Here is a 17,802-nt window from a genome sequence, read left to right as displayed (position 1 = left end):
GATTCCAATTAAATATAATTATTCAGAACAAATGTTTTCACCTACCACATCATGTATCTGCAATCTGTGCTTCTGCTTTCAAGTCTGTTATAGTGAACATAGGTTAAATGACCGCACAAAATAATTAACAGTGGCCTTGTGTAAAAACAAACAGAAAAAAGACTGAAAACCCCCAATCCCTAGTGTGTGTAACCAAAGCTGCATATTGCTGACCAAATCCTAAAATACTGGCATTTCAGCCAAAGCTCTCGCAAGCTTCCCTAGAATTGAATGCAGTCCACTTGCTGCAGGGATGCATTCTCATCTAAATGGTGTGTGTTGGAAGCAATTATTAGTAAATTTAATTATATCATGGCAAGTACTATAGCAACTAGATGCATTTTTTTTTCTTTTTTTTTTTTCCAGTTCCTCTTCTCAGCTACTCAGTCTGTTTAAAACTGTGGCTGTGTTTTGCTCAGCACCTGACACGTGATTCTCTGAAATGGCTCCATGTCAAAGTTAAGTGAAGTGATCCCTGCACAGAAGGCCTAATTTATAAAATTACTGAACCCTCAGGTTTCTGACTGAAGTCAAGGCAAGTCACTGCTTAAAATCCATTCCTAGATATTTCTATCTTGTGGTGGTGATTCTTTAGGCAGAAAAGGGCTACATGTGACATACATGTTATCACATTTTTATTCTTCATTCTAAATCACAGTGAAACTCCTAATGAAAAAAAGAACAAGGAATAGTGCAACTTGTAAAATAAAGCTTTCGCTAAGTACTGTAAGTCTTCCCAGCTTTACAAGAGAAGCTGCCATGAGACATCTTTTAATAACTTTAGGAAATATTATGTTACAAATGTTAAACATATATAAAGGCACACTAAATGGTATGTCAAAGTTAAGGGTCTGACTTTTTAAACTGAAAAGTAAAGACGCTTAAACCAACCTGCATCCATAAAAGAAATGTTGATAGACCCTTAACTCTTGTGAAGAAAATGATTGCTGGCATAAAAAAAAAAAATAACACATTCTGAAATATGTTACAATAAAGCTACATACCACGTAGTTTATAGATTTATAAGATTTAGATTAAACCAGAATCTTTTCCTGTGTTTATCAACAGCATTAAAAAAAAAAAAAAAAAAAAAAAAAAAAAAAAAACAGTAAGCGAACCTGGCATACCACAAACCAATCAATAAAGTTTAAAAGCTCCAGTGAATCTAACCTATAACAGGTCCTTGTTTGGAGAACATGCTCAAAACACATGTGCCTTTAAGAGGTCTTGAAAGAATTTACACCCATGGACCATTACCATTTCCAAACACCCTGCAGCTTTACCAGCCCAACATGTGCTGACTGTATATCACCATGACCCTTTCACTAAAGCTCTTTTGACTGGAGTGCTTTTAATACCCACTTTCTCAGCTGAGCTCAGGAGTGATTTGTTTTACATGCCACATTAATCCTTTCCACATTTTCTGGATGAGGCAACCACAATTCCACTTGTGAGGTGTTTCTAAAACATAGTTATAGGAATAAAGCAGCAGGGTCCCAGACTTGACAACTTCCCTTCGGGCAGCTGACAAAGTGGGCTATCGTGGCTGGTGTTGGAGCTAGCAGTCGTGCCCAGCAGCGAGGGTGGGCTGCTCTCCGTGGTTAGTAAGAGGCCCAATTATTGTTGGCAATTCAGCCACAATTAAAACCCTGTAGGGATCTTCGTAGATTTAATGTCCAATGAATGCTGATGCAGATTAATAAAATCCAGCTCTTCTTTTATAAGCTTAAGATGAAATGCAGTAGAGAGAAACAGGATTGAAAGTATAAATTGCAGCGCTGTAAATCCCAAGAAGTTTATGCCTCACACCTATGTGATTGGAGGGAAAGAGCTTTTTATAAATGGGCAATTAGTGTTCAGCATACTGGCTTTTATTATGTGGTAATTTTACAGTTTTCACTTTAAAGACACCCCCCAAAAAATCAAAGGCCAAATGAATTTCTGTTGTATGCATTTATGAGCTTTCTGCATTTATAATGTTAGCTCAATGTTACCAACATAAGGTTTTGAAAATTTAGTGTTGTCAACAAGGCTAACAGAGTGGACCAACCAATTATAAAACTGTTTTTACATGTCAGCGCTGTGCACATTTTATTAACAAGTTAGTATTATACTCAATTTTTTATGTGCTAAATCGAACTGTACAAGTAACTGGAGGACTAAAATTATGTTTCTATCCCATTTAATTTATTGCTCTTCCCCCATAAATTTTACTTGCAAGTTCAATGGTCTGAGCTGAACTATAAATTAGAGTGAGGTGAGTCTCATATACAACTTGATTTACTCTGGTAATTTTTGAATGAAGTATCTGAATCCACGCACCTATCTACAATTGTCCTTAGAGCAAGCTACTACAACAGAATGGGAAAAAAAAAAAAAAAAAAAGCATTGGCTAATTAAGATAATTAAGATTTTTCTCTTAAAATGTTTTATGGTCATACACCAGGCTGCTCAACAAAACTTCAAACAACAAAAGTAACTTTATGTGTGCTAACATACAGCCATTCATACTGTGTGGTAGGTGTCACCAGGTGGTGCCATTTCAGTCTTCCAGACTTGTTATTTTATTTTTATTTTTTATTTTTAATTTAAACATGCAGATAAATATTAATTAATGGGAAGACATACTATTTTTTTTTAAATTTGGTTTATACACAGTTGTGTGGAGAGGGAGCTGCGTTATCAGAAGGCAAGTCTGCTATTAGTCTATATCTCATATTAAAATCTGCTCTTCAGGTGGAATTGTTTCTTGTAATTCTGGTGTTAGTGATGAGCTGAGATTCCTGAACAAGGGAGTTGCTAGCATGTTGTTTGATTATCTCTGTTCCAAGATTTATTTGTTTGTGTAAGTAAAACAAGTTATACTTAGCATATAACCAGAGGCCGCATATCTGATTTCTCCTGACCTGCCAAGACATCTGCAACTGGTCTGCAGGGGGACAACAATGATGTCTACACAAATTCCCTTTCTTTAAATTGCAGTAAGGCATATTTATTGATCTGACTTTTCAGATATGCTAATTACCTGCAGCTGGGAGCCATGGGCACCCATCTTTTTTACACATCTCAGTTGTGCAGCCTGATTGTTGTCCTGGGCATCACATAGGACTTCTCTGCCAGTCTGTATTATTTTTTTTTTCAGCATTCTTTCCCTATCTGGCTGTATGCTGGTGGAGAGTTCAAGAGCATAAAACATCAGTATGTCTTCTTCACACTTTCTTCTTGAGAGAGAGAAGATTGTGGTCCTGTAAAGGAAGAGGAAAAGCTCTTAGAAGAAATGTCAAAAGTCCCTGCTTTTGTATATATTCTAGATATAATTCAGTACTACGGGTACAGGAGCTCTGTCCCTGATCTTACTCTTCCCACTTTGACTGACTGGCCAATTCAAATCTTTCTTGAAGCATGTGGGCAAGAAATAGGTATGGCTGAACCACTGTTACCAGCAGCTACTAGTACTGCTGAGCTACAGAGTAGCTACTAATTCCTCACTGATGCAGAGGGCAGTGTGAGGAATCCAAGAAATAGCTTTTTTACTGTCATTAAGGAGGTATTAGATCTAGCAAAGAAGAAAGACAAGAACACCACTTATAGCACTTCCTACCAGCACATGGACCATATTCCAGTATGATGTGCCCTGGGCATTCTTTCTGTCAGAGGAAAGCTGACATGAGCCAAAAGCCCATGAACTCTCTGAGTCATTCTAGTGAAGCTCAGGTTGTCGGAATGTCTGCATTTGAGGAAGAGTACAAATGTAACAGCAGATGCTGTCCCAGAAGGAAAAGGACCACTTTTCATGGAATAACCAGCCAGCCGAATTTTGTCAGCCAAGTAGTGTAATCACTTCCTGAAGAGTACCCTATATGGTACTCTCTAAAGACTTAATTCTTCTCAAACAGAAAACCAGAGGTTTCAGCAATGATTCCTGTGGGAGCAGGATAGACCATCTGGCCCTGGTTCACCATGCTCCTTACAGATGTAGATGCTCTGCATTGTTCAGGGTCTTTGCACTGGGGCTTTCTCAGGCAGGATCTAGGCAAGCTGGTGGGACAGTGGCACTGTGCAAAGATACTTATGTGAAACAGTGGAGCTCTGGCCATATGGCACTATGTCCAAAATGAACCTAGAGTATCACATTGACACAGCAAGTCTATCTGTTTCTGGAGCTGGCTAGTTCAACACACACTTGGCTTTTTGTACTGGTTACTCCTTCAAGAGTACAGGCATTTCACCTAGCGCTATGGGGTTGATGTGCACTGGTTTGTTCACTATACCTGTTCACACATCCATATCTTCTTTGGCTCTGTAATAATTTAATTCCCTGAGTTTCCACTGATTCTTCTTCTTTTTTTCCCAAGTTTTCCCCAGAAAAGGGACTCCATAGACACAGAAGGAAAAACAAAACAACAACAAAAAAAAAACCAAACCAAACAAACAAACAAAAAAAAAAGTAAAAAAAAAAAGATAAGTCCAACCTGTTAAGGTGATTTATAGCCAGCTATATTGGGCTAACATCTTTTACTGTATATCATAGAAAATGGGTCACAGAAAACACAGAAAACACTGGGCTGTAAATACTATCCAGAAAAATGGCTTTTCAAGGTGGTGGTCTAGATTGTACGATACAAATGAAAGCTGTGATTCCTTTAGCAAGACAACTTCCTCCAGCTATGAGTGTGTGCAGTGTTTTTTTTTTTTTTTTAATATATATATATACCCAAAATGGGAACATTTTAGTAAACAACTTGTGTTGTAGACCAAACAGAAACATACTTTCATCTGCTCTTCTTTGGAAATTATTACTTATGGGCTGAGATTTTATTGTTTTCAGTAGCCAGTTAACAAGGGCTTTCTAATTGTGTGTACCTCAGGATTTTGGTTGTGAGAACAACAGGAAATAAAAACAACAACAAAAAAAAACAACCCTTGAGCCTTTTAAAATCCTCATATAGCTTTTGATCACTTTTAAGATCCTATACTTGCAAAAATCTTTTATATGCCAGTGCGAAAATCAACTCAGCTGTATTTTGTGCTAGTATATAGTCTGAGCCACAAAAAATTGCCTAGTTCTTCTTTGCCTTTGGGCAGTTTTTCAATCTTAACTAAACCAAGTCCATAATGTAGGCCTGCTGGCCAACATTCCAGGTAAATGAATAGCTTTTAAGGAAAAATGATGCTGTTTTTCAAAAGCTTGACATTTTTAAAATACAAGTCCAGAATTGAAACCTTCAATAATTTTTCCATGCCTATATGTTGCAAGCAGCAAAATGTTACAAATGAATACATCTGGGATTTTTCAAGCTGTTATTTCCCACTAGGGAAAATATTTAGAAATAAGGCTCAATTTTTGTGCTAAAACTAAAGAGGCCAGCCATCTTGATGCTTTTCCAGATATTTTTAATGGTTTTCCTGATATTGTATAGTGACTTTACTGCCCTGTTTTGTATGCCCTTATATTCACCAATAGTAAGCATTTATGTTGGGTTTATTCCAGTTTTTAAATCTGTTTTGTGGCATTTATGGCCTAAAGCTAATAAGGACATTCAGTATTTCTTGTAAAATATTGAAAATACCTTTTACCATGAAACTAAAGGGGAAATGTTTTTAAAATGAAAAAAAAAAAAAAAAAAAAGTGGCCTAGCCTAAGGCGGGAACCACCCTTGTTTTAAACTCAGGCAGGCTCTTCCATAGTGGTATGTTGCTGTTTCCTAGGGATCAGACAGAAACTCATAGAGCCAAAAGGAACCTCCTACTTGACCTCAGCTCACTGAGTAAAGCTCGCAGAGGTTCGGCAGTGCCCAGGTGCAAAGTAGTACTACTGGATCCAGACAGGTAGAAAACCTTTAATGAAATGGATCTTTGTAGAAATGCCAGTTTGTTGAAAATGAAACTTCCCACAGAAAAGGGTTGGGGTGCATTTTTTTTTTTACATGAAAACTCTGGAAGAATTTGTCATTGACCAAAACTCTCTATTTCTGTTCTCTTTAAAATAGAGTATCCTGTCCTGGTTCTCTGGCTTGGAATTACTTCATATTTTGGAAAACAAAAACAGAAGCATTAAAAAATGTAAATAGTCTCACATGAAATCTTTCAAGATGAGATAAGTACAATGCTTCTTAGAAGACTTTTAGTTACAGAAATATTTCAGGATTTCAAGTTTTTTTTTTTTTTTTTTTTTTTTTTCTTCCCTCATAATTGTGCAGATGCAGAAATCTGCTTCCAGCTCAGCGTATACTTTCAAATCATGTAGGCATCATTTCAAGTCCATGTATTTAGGGCATGATTGTTACACCCATTTTACAGACTGGGAACCAAAGTATTTAGCTGCCTTGCTAAAGGTTAACCACATCAGTGGCAGAATTGTTGTGCCTGAGCCCCATTTTAAAATGAAAATTTTGGCCAGTGCTGTCCCAGTCTAGTGCAGGGCCTGTCCTGTTGCTACTGCACAAACTCAAGAGGCGATGCATGTGGCATCTTAGCTTATATTTTCTCTGTTTAAGAGGGGCTTAATTTAAATAAATGCCTTATCTACATTCATGGCTGTAAAAAATTGCCTACCAAGACCCTAGGTGCCCCAGCATGCCACTTGGTGAAATCACGGTAACATTGAAATCATTATTCTGACAGGAACCCAGCCAGCCAGACGCCTACGGGAGCGCTTTTCCTCTCCTCCACTTGGGGAAGCATGGCCCACAGCCCTCTGCAGAAAGCTCTCCAGCTCCATTCATTTTTTATTTGCTGCATCACCAGGTCACTAAATTCTGGTTTCTGCAGCCTGGGGTAGGGGGAGCGAGCTGCTGGGCCGGCACAGCGGCAGGGAGGCCTTGCCAGCCGCCCCTCCTGCCGAGCCAGCCGGGGGGGAGGCAGCTGCAGCTGGGGCTGAGGTGGCTCCCCTGAGAAGGGGGACCATCACCACGCATCCCACACCACCAGTGCTTCCTGGCAAGCCACCCCAGCCCGGTGTTTGCAAGCGATTGCAGGCATTTTATAGTAAAACGGGACAGCGCTGGTCTGGCTCTGCGCAGGTCTGCTCCTGCGCTTCATGTGGGATGTGTAGAATAGGGGCATTTTTTTAATTTAAAGGGTCATAGTGCTGCAAAATGGGAAAAGGAAGGAGAAAAATATGTCTACAATGAACGTCTCTCTGAGAGTCACATAATCTATAAGGCATCGCTAGCCAGTAGCTAATTATTACCCAGCTCTCCTCCCACTCCTACTTATTAGGAAAGTTTAGATATTAGTTCCCATTTGCTGTTCAGAATAGCACAGATGGAAGGAAATGAATATGCCATTTGCTTTTGTGACCTCAGGGGAGTGGAGCAAAAAATGGATGTGAAAACATTGCCAGAACCCTGAAAGTTTATTTTCTATTCATTAGTTTTCCTGCTCTCTATTCCATATGCCCTCCTTTCCTTCAGCTCCATGGAAAAGTACTGATGAGCCAAATGAGTAATACAATTAGGGTTATGTATGACCTGAGTGGCATATGTGGCTTGACTGGCCTGTTAGCCAGGGTGACTGCTATGCTACCACAACCACTGAGAACAGCATAGGCTAGGACACGAAAGTCCAAAACTTTCTTACTCTCTGAAACTTCTTTTGGCATAGTATTTGTGGATTAGTGCATGTGAATGGTTCAATATAGCAAGAAGTCACAATACATAAACAGAAGGGACCAGATTCTTCATAAGGATGCACACATGGTTCTCATTTTAAGGCCTGAACCAATCCACTTAAGTTAATGTAAATCCTTCTTTTGACTTCAATGGCAATCCAGGCTTTCTGGCTAGCTCCAGTAAAGGACTTAGGCACCTAAGGCAGGATGTAGGTGGAACAGTCTCCAAAAGTGCTCTCCAGAAACCCATGCTTGGCTGCTGCCTAATCCTGGAGGCGCCTAGTCTTGCAAGGCACCTCCCTTTTCAATTTTTAAGTTCTGTAGGTGACAGTAGTTGTCCAAATCGTGTCCAGATCAGCCTGGTCTGAGCAGCTCATCAGTTATGTCTTTCCTCAGACTGGTCTAAAGCCAGGAACTAAGCAGAAGACGCCTGGGACTTTTGAGGACCACATCTGGTAGATGTTTTTAGAGCATCCTCGCACACACTGACGGATCAAATGTTCTTCATATCACTATCTTTTAATAGTAAAATGCCTAGAGGCATTGCTTCCAAAACAAATCAGAGAAGAAAGCCTTTTTTTTAATTATTTTTTTAAAGAGAGATTCAATCTAAATTGCAAATACATTTAATTTTTCAAGGTATCTTCACATGCCTCTTTTTCTCTCTTATGCCCACATTCCCTCCATCAGTTTGAATGGAATCTGTGTCAAATGACTAAATCTGGATTTTTTTTTTTTCTCCATAAAGTTCAGAAAGAAAACCTTCAGTCTATATTAAGATTGAAACTTATTAACAAAAAGGAACACTATTTGCAAAAGTAGGCTGTACTTTTATAGAGGTAGAACACAGTACATTCAAGGCACAGACAAATGCTGTGCATTGTATGAACACTGCAAGGTAGAAGCGTTAACTCTGTGTCAGACATTTGGCAAAATAGACATATAGCAACAGAAATAGAAGATTTTCAACACATCCTGCTTTGAAAAAAAATGACTTGGCTTCTTAGTGGTATTTTTTCATTAAAAGGGGCTTTGCTGAGGCATTTATGTGTCAGGAGGAGCCTATTAGTCTATGATGATATTCTTTTTCCATTGACATTATCTTTTAATTATATCATTCTGAGCCACGTTGCTAGTGGAGGATCGATTTTTACAGCCCAGTTTACATATCGCTTCAGCATCTAATCCTGAGGAGGTGTTACACACTTTGAGGTTTCTGCTTCCCTTTTTTAAAATAATTTGGAACTCATGACTGCTTAAAAAGGCATCAACAAAGGTGCCTGTCTTTCCTTTGAAGTCATTTTTGCGGAAATCACAGTCACTGACCAAAAGGTTTCAAAAGATTAAATTGTGCTTATTTTACGACATTTTAAAACAGCAGGGTTAAATGCTGGGCCAGCTGCCAGGCAGTCAGCAGCACCCATACTTTCATGTTCAGCAGCCAGACACATCTACAGCAGTTATTTCTGAGTAGTTATTCCTGAAATATGTCACTCAGAACAGCAGAGGGGTTTTAAGATTTGTGTGCTTTGATGACGGGCTAATGAAAGTGTATTTTATATATACCAGGAGTGTAATGAATTTCAGATTAAAAAAAAGAGACTGTAGTGCGCAAATTATATATTTGTAATTCTTTTTGCCAACACTGGCTTCTCCCTATTGTCAGGATCAACTTTGAAAGCACCAGAATCATGAATATTGGTTACTCATGTCCCATAGTGCATTATTCACACGTGGCAAAATACTTCTCTTTGCTGCTCTCTCCTTTGTACAGGGTCTGTAACAGACTGAGATCTGGGAGTTTAAACTCCCAGAACTGTTCAGAAAAGGAGACATGAATCTTGACATCGTCTTTGGTGAGGAACCAGAGCAGAGGGAGGACGCTCATGCATTCCATGCTCTGTCCTGGTCAGCACCACTGAGGGCTTCATTGGTCTTTTGAAGCTTAGCTCTGTTGCAGTCAGGAACTGATCTGCTCCATTTTATATATATACATACATAATCTTTTTTTTTTTTTTTTTTTTTTTTTTCTAATCCTCCTGTTCTGCCTGTTTTGCCTTGCTTTCCTTTTTTTTTTTTTTTTTTTTTTTCTCCCCTATCATCTGCCTTTTTCCATTTCAAGGGCTCATGGGCCAGGCTCTCTCCACTGGTTTCTGTCACTTTGTATTGTGCAGGTGGTGCAGAGCACTGGCTTAAATGGCCCCAGGGGTTTCTCCCTTTGTAGGGAGACTTCCAGCCCGTGCAAGGTGGCATAAAAAGCTCTTGTGCCAATTCTTCTCCCTCTGCTGGCACAGGGAGTGATGGAGAGATCCACAGAAGCAGAACAGAGCACTTTTGGTTCTTAACGGGCACATCTCGGGGACTGAAATAAGCTGGGATTAGTTAGGATCTACTTGAACTGCATAAGCTTATCTAAGTTCTGCTGTGTCTCAGGCTGACACAGGAGCAGCCGCCGAGTTTTGTGACCATAACCGGCTCCCCATCTCCTGCTCTGAGTGGATCTTGGCACAGGCAGAATATGGGCCTTTTATTCTTGTCCTGCTGCCTGGATGAAACCCCACTGTCTACAGATCAAAGGGGTTTGATGGACTGCCAAAAATAACCTATACGTAAAACATGTGCTCCATTTATAGCGATCATTTGGAAAGTTTCCTGCTACTGCAGAAATGCAGATTACATTGATTTACTGTCCAGTACTGCAAGATTCTGAGAGGCTTTTCAATGACTTCTATTGTATGCATTTGCAGAAAGACCGGGGAGATTTCTTCTTCCTTCCTTCCTTCCTTCCTTCCTTCCTTCCTTCCTTCCTTCCTTCCTTCCTTCCTTCCTTCCTTTCTTTCCTCTTTGGAGTATAATACATAATCATATGAAGTACATCTTTCTGAGTTTTTGCATAGCTTTAGTGAAGTGGGTTAATAACTACACTTTGAAAGTTGTAGTCACCTGCACTGACGTCTTAGCCTTTGAAAAATGAAATTCTTCTTTTGATGTAAAGGACATCTCTCCAGCATTCGTGGAATCATTTTATTTTACCTCTCAGTCTACAGCCTTTGTATTAGCCATGGAACATGTCCTGTCTGTTGTTTTCTGATACCTCTGTGGTTTTTTTGTTTGTAGGAATAGACCATTGAATGCATAACATAGCAGTTAAACAGGAAGATAGACAAGAGCACAGACTCCTTGTGGTTTGAGCCTATCTGTGGTGTGGACGACATACTCTTTCCAACCCATCTATTTCTATTTGACAAAAAAGCTACTTTGAGTCCTTCCTAGAGAGGTCTTAATACCACACAAAGACACAAAGGCTTTTACAAACAGCCTGAGTTCGGGTTGTTGTTATTAACAAGGAAGACATGCTACATTGAGCAGTATGATCTGATGCAGACACTTAGAAGTAAATCAGGGAGTATAAAAGTGCTAAGACCAACTGACCAACTTTCACAGATCTAGTCTATGTGTTAACAAAATAAGACCTGATATCAAGTTAAAAAGGAAAGCTAGAAAGCAAGGTGAGCATCTGTAGCACTCATAACTCATAGGAAGTCTTGTTATCCCATGCACTAATGTGTATATTGTGAAATCAGTAAATTGACTGAAAAGCTTACCATGTAAGAGGGGTATAAAAGCTCAGAAAAGAACAATGACAGTAACTAGTGGCCTGCAACCTTTCATCCAATTTGCAGTTACCGTCTTTGGTGGATGATAAAGAAGGCAAACTTGGCCTTCATTACATGACTCATATTAAGGAAGGATGTCATTGTTTTTTCTCCAATAACTTATGTACCTAAGAATACTCTAAAATGCCTCTTCTCCCTTCCTGGTTTTATTTTTCTAAATCCTTTTCCTCTGGACCCTAGCTGCTAACTAATAGGCACCAGAAGAGTTAATTATTCTATCTCTGGATACTATTAAATTCACCCCATTTCACTCCTCTGCTTCCCGTCTGTTAACGTCCTAAGGATCAAAGCTCAATATAACTATTTTAGGCCAAGAGTTCAAAATGCTACCATTCATATTATAACTTAACAGGAAAGCATAACTTGCTTTTACTCCTATAAATCATAACTTTTTGAATTATGTTATTATTAATATTATTATTTTACTGAAGAATTAATTCAGTTTTTCCTATTTTATAGCCCTAGGATCCTAATCTCAAAGATTACATCAATCTGTTTTTTATGCATTCATTGTGTCAATTATTTGAAGCAGAAGAAATATAACTCTAATCTAAAACTATTGGATAAGAAAAGGTAGATACATTTTAGAAAGAAACATGGGTTTATAATGGAAGGAAAAATAAGGTCTTTCCTCAGCTATTTTTTCCTTACTTGTGAATTACAAAGACATTTTTCCTTTATATCTCTGCTGAATTCCTAGCAAGTGTTCCTAATAGCTACTCCATTTGCAACCTGAAGATTTTGCATGGAAGGGGTTGTTTTAATTAGCTTTTAAATGTGATATCCTCAGCAATGGCTTTCATAAGTTTCAAAAGTTTCTGCATTCTCATCCAAAATGTGTTGGCTGAGTGTTGGATTTTATCCTGAAATCATTTCGATTTAAATGGCAACCAATCTGTCCTCCACATTGAGATTTACTAACACTTTCCATATTGTATTTACTGCAGAACTGTCCATTAAAAAGAAAAAAAAAAAAAAAAAAAAAAACAGTTTCTGTGTTCTCTACATGGCAGCGTTTGCCCCATGTGCACTTGGCACTTGTAATACGTTGCAGTTGCAATGCATCCCGAAGGTGATAATCGCATCTCCCTCTAGTGGCTCTCCACAGCCGGGACAACAGCTGCCTACTGATAGACAATATAATAACTCATTTAACTCCCTATTTACTGGTTTCGGTTAAGTTTCTTCAGAGACTCCTAGCTCAGTTTGGCCAACAGCTAGCACACATCTGCTTTTGTGAGTGATGGTCTGTTTCTTCCCTAAGCAGCAATGAAGAAATGTTGAGGGTTTGAATGATGCTACATTGCTTCAGCCTGTTAAAGATGACAGGAAAGAAAAGAGGAGTTCTATAAGGGTGAGCATGCCAGCAATCCTGGTGACGGTATCATTGGAGTAGCCCCTATAGATGGTGAGGGTAAAAGAACTAGAAGGTTTAGTCTAAGCAACAGTCCCAATGTACTTATTTTAATCTTTACAGTCTATAAATCATATTAAAAGCCTGGGCTCTGTGATCGCATGTCTGTAATACTCCAACGTTTGTATCGGTGTTGTGATACTTCCTCAGAAACAGGGCATTGGAGTATAGATGTAAGCTGAGAGATTGCAAATTCCTAACTAATAATTCTATTTATCCATGTCAAATACTTACCTAAGTTACTCTGTTTATAAAAGGACTTAGGATAGTTTTCCTCTCAGCTCATGCAAAATGCCCTCAGATAGAAGTTAAACACTTTACAGAAATAACATACACTCTTGAGGTAGTGCTGTTTAAACCATGTATGTGACTGGCATTGGCTCCAGCTCAAAGACTGAAACATCCCCCTCCACAGCCTGACACACCAGGCTTTCTCCCTCCCAGTTCCACCCAGAGCACCAGCCCTTGCCTTTCCTCCTTTTAAGTTGATGCCGTGGACTTTTTTATTAGCCTGATAGTCCCACTCAGCTGTACAACAAGAAAAATGCATGTTGTTCCTTCCCTGTAGTGTTGTCTTCATCGGTAAAATTTAGCTGAATCTTTATGTTCAGAGGGTGAAGAGAGGATGGGAAAGGGGAGTGACCCAGGCCAGCTGTGTCTCTGACTGCTCATTTAAGTACAAGCAAGCAAAAGCATTCTGGCTGCAAAAATAAAATATTACAGGCTATATCATAAGGTTTGGATGTGAACATAGGTACACAATGCTTCTTCACAGATTCCTGCTGTAAACTTTGTCCTTTACTGGGTGATTCAATCCTCTGTAATGAAAAAGTTGCCCTACTCTGAACTTTCTTGTTTTTTTTTTTTTTTTTCTTTCTGAAGAATAGTAATAACAGAGACCAAAACAAAAGACAGAAGAAAATATACTCCAGCCTGTGTTAAAAGAATTCTCTCGGAAAATGAAAAGCCATGGTACCACTGGGATCAGCTATTCAAAGGACCTAAAACCTTGCCATAGCCTCCACAGCTGCTACAGAAATTCATTTGATACAGCTCTGCATTCCCTGTATGGTTAATTCACACTTATCTGGTAGGTGACCTATCCAGCTTGTAGACAGACGGGGCAGTAAGTATGAAGACACCTAAATTCAGAAGCAGTACAGCTTGGACTGTCTGTATTTCCTAGTTCTGTTTCCGTACTAAAGCACCAGTTATTTTACTTCTTGGTTTGATCTGATCTTGCGAATTGCTGTAATGTAAGTGTTGCACTATCCATGTTTTTGGCTGGCCAGGGTACCCCACTCACTCACTTACATAGCCCTGGATTACAGAAACCTGTAGACACCATGCATCCATGGAAATACAAGGTGGTTTCCCTTAATCTTGCTGACATTATGCTTCTATATTTGCTACTTTCTCGGATATTATTTATTTCTCTGTGCAAATCTCCTTCTATAAGCATGTCTGCTGACTTTTGTTTGTATGTATGCATGAATTAATGTGGGTATGCATACAAATTTCTCCCTAAATTCTTAACTAGTTTAGGACATTTCATATTCTGATGAGATCCTGACTATGTCAGATATGCACACAAATTCCTAGAAATGTGCTAGTCCTTATTTTAATGTTGAATATCATCATATGCCTTGACATACATCTACTTTCTGAATAAAATGGTTATATCTTACAAACACATATCCAGGAGACTAAATCAAGTCCATGTGCTTCTAGTGATATAACCAGAGGACACTACCTGAAACCTAACAAACTGGAAAGTATTCAATCAATATATCAATTTATCGCTAAAGCAAGTTCATATTCCATCTGAGAGAATATAAAATCAAGATACCAATAAACCACAGACTTTTATTACAGAGTGCTTTAAATTTCAACAACTTGCAAAGTCTTTGTGAAAAAAAAAGGGATTGTTTCACTTTTGGAAACTGAATGTTATTAGCGTGTGATGGGTATTAATTCAGTCCAGTAAACACAAAATTGACAGATGTACACAAGTATGGCATATTCTAAAAATAGGTGATGCACAAATAGCCCAGAACACTTTCTTCAAGTATACTCTATTTTATATGTCATATGATAGCAGTTAGGGATGCTTGAAGAATTACTTTGTAATTGCATTCTCACAGGATGTCCTTTTGTTTTTCCAAGGAATATTCCCCAGTGTTTCTCTTTTCCATCAGATGCCTCCAGCACGATCACAGGAAGACATTATTTCCCCCTTACTATACAGGAATATGTATCAACACAGGATCCATGCCATGCTGTTAAATTAACAATTGTTCAGTAACTTATTTCTCTCTTGCTTCTCTCTTTCCAGTGGAAATACTTGATCCAAACCTGACCGAAATGACTGCAGATGCTTTTGTTGACTTTATGGGCCTTTCTGACTCTGTCTGTGATACAGGAGAATCAGCCATGCAGGACAGGGGTGTAATTCCATCAAGGACTTATGGTGACCTCATAAACCATGAGAGCTGGCATTGACTTTAATGGGCACCACGTGGTTAAATTCCCATGCATCAATTTGAAAATGTAGGGCTTCATTTGATATTGCAGAAGGATACCAGACCTGCCGTGTCAAATTGTTTCTCTTTCTTCTAAAGGAGCTACTAGCTTTATGTTACAGTCAGTCCTCTTTGGTAGCAAATGAAATATACCATTTTGGAAAAGTATTTTCTCTGGCAAAACGAACTTGAAAAGTACATTTCATAGAAAAGCACATATTTGGGTTATATTCTTTTAAATAAACTTTCTAAAAAGATGGCAATAACTTCAAGGAAAGGTGTGGTGTTGTATAGCACTGGCTTGCCTGCAAAGTTTTAAGTATGAGACATTTCAAAAAATTAATTTGTACATCAATTAGAATATAGGAATGGAATTATTTTAGATCAGTTGAAAAACTAGACTATATTAAACCTATTTGAAGTTAAAGTAGGTAAGGTGTCTCAAATTGCTAATGTTGAATGACCACAGTTAAAAGTTACTCTAACAAAAGTAGTTGTATTCAATACACAAGTTTTAGTGATGTGTGTTTAGGAATGTAGTCCCAAAGCTGGGAAAAAACAAACAAACAAGAAAAAGGAAAGGAGGAAGGAAAGGAAAGGAAAGGAAAGGAAAGGAAATTAAAGGAAAGGAAGGAAAGGAAAGGAAAGGAAAAGGAAAAGGAAAGGAAAAAAAAAAAAAAGGAAGGAAAGGAAAGGAAAGAAGGAAAGGAAGGAAAGGAAAGAAAACCTTGAAGAAAATAGGGAGGCCCTACGGACAACAGGAATTTCCAAGTGTACAGTATGATTGACTTGAATTTTCACTTCCGTGAAATTTGTTCAGTCACCTTGGTAGGTCACTTGTAGATTTTCCATTGCCTTTTCTCAAACTATATTTGTCTTTTAAAAAAGCATACAGCCATTGTACATACCTATAAAATGCTGCCTATGATCAGCCCTAAAGAAGATCTGACAGTATGGTTATGATTCAGGCAAATGTGGTAATAACATAACCTAAATTTGTCATTTTAGCTTTTTTATCCTATATGATATCAGTATACAGTAAAGAGTAAATTGCCTATAGTGATGAGTGTATACCAGGAAATGGTCTATCCTAATTCTGAGAGTACAGATCAGCGAACTGCCTATCTCTATTTTCCCCCACATTATAAGTAATTTTATGGCTTGCTTTGTTCATAAATATAAAATATTTGTGGGATGGCAAGATAATGTTCCTGCATTAAATACACACTAGGATATGCTATTTTTTTATTTAGCTTTAGGTCACAAATCAACACTTGAAATTCAGAAGGGGGGAAAGAGGATACCTTCCAGACAGATTATTCAAAACTGCTTACTGTGGCTTTCTACTGCCTTAATGTGAAGTCCCTGGTATTTGTCATTCTCTGGGATACCTTTTGAACTTTATGTGTCACTGTTCCCTATGGTGTATTGCACTGAAAAGTACATGTTTTTCACCATGCATGGATCAACTGTAGGGTATAGCATTTTCTGTATCCCATGCCACGTAACCAGGCAGAATAATTGTGTATCCTAAATTTAGTTTAAATGACTTAAAGAATTGCAGATGTGTGAATTGCAGACTATATGGGATAAGGTTGGTTCTCCCATTTTACTGTCATAATACAGTTAAATAGACTTTATACAACAAGCTCTTTCTTAACAGCACTCAGAATTATTCCAGTTGTAATCTCATAACTGAGATAGTTAATAAATTACAGGCATATGGAAGGCTGTAATAGCCTTGGGATGCAAGTTGTATTGTAGTAGGTTAGATAGTTTGTACAGGAGAGGATCCCTAAGGCTTGTTGAATAAATAGATGGATCTTCTCTGTGCTCCATGGAAAATGATGTATGTTTTTGGTTTGTTTGTACTACTTTCTCCACATGAAACGTGTGTTTGGTCCCAACAATTCTGTGGTTTCCTCACTTTGTGATAATATTAACACCCTCACTGAAGTCTAAGCAGTGATGACATTTGTTTAGGGGTCTGATTCTGATTTTTGTTGCTATTTTGCCTTATGTTATTTTCAATATGCAATTGAAACCATTTTGGAAAATCTAAAGTCTTAGGGATTTTTTAATTTTTATTTATTTATTTATTTATTTTGGTATTACTGACCATTTAGAAACTGTTTCAGCAACACATCCTTTGTCCTTCAAAGTGCACTCTTATGGGGTGACAGCAGCAAGCTGAAACTAAATCCAGCTATGCATAGCTCTAAATGCAAAAGGCTGGGAAAGATTTCCTTTCCTTTTTTTTTTTCTTTTTTCTTTTTTTTTCCTGAAGAAACAGATATAATTAATACAAAAGTCAATCCATAATAAAGTAACTATTTTTAGGAGGTAAATGGGTTAGGAGAGAAAAAAGAAAGAATATCTTAAACCTTACTTTAAGAATTCCCGAAGCTTTGGGGAAAATTTATTTTAGGAAAGATGACAATGGTTTTCTACTCCCCTCAATAATCTTGTAAAAAGATTAATAGCTTTGGAGTAGATGTACATATTTTGAACTTCCTTTCTGGACAGAGCACAAAGAAA

The 17,802-nt window shown here is 38.1% G+C and overlaps 1 long non-coding RNA gene across 4 annotated transcripts in view; it reads left to right on the top strand.

Moving 5' to 3' along the window:
- The window catches only part of LOC121065433, a 30,213-nt gene extending 14,374 nt beyond the window's left edge, over positions 1-15,839 (top strand). For 3 of the 4 annotated variants that reach the window (XR_005817058.1, XR_005817060.1, XR_005817059.1), the window contains 5 exons: positions 406-497; positions 2,920-3,020; positions 6,030-6,102; positions 13,625-13,832; positions 15,078-15,839. This is a non-coding gene — a long non-coding RNA (uncharacterized LOC121065433). The remainder of the gene's footprint in view (positions 1-405; positions 498-2,919; positions 3,021-6,029; positions 6,103-13,624; positions 13,833-15,077) is intronic. The other variant, XR_005817061.1, reaches the window with a different exon arrangement.
- The last annotated feature ends 1,963 nt before the right edge of the window (positions 15,840-17,802 follow it).

Source organism: Cygnus olor, chromosome 2 (assembly GCF_009769625.2).
Source record: "Cygnus olor isolate bCygOlo1 chromosome 2, bCygOlo1.pri.v2, whole genome shotgun sequence".
NCBI lineage: Eukaryota > Metazoa > Chordata > Aves > Anseriformes > Anatidae > Cygnus > Cygnus olor.
The sequence above is the reverse complement of the archived record's forward strand: the minus strand, read 5'-3'. Positions and strand labels throughout refer to the sequence as shown.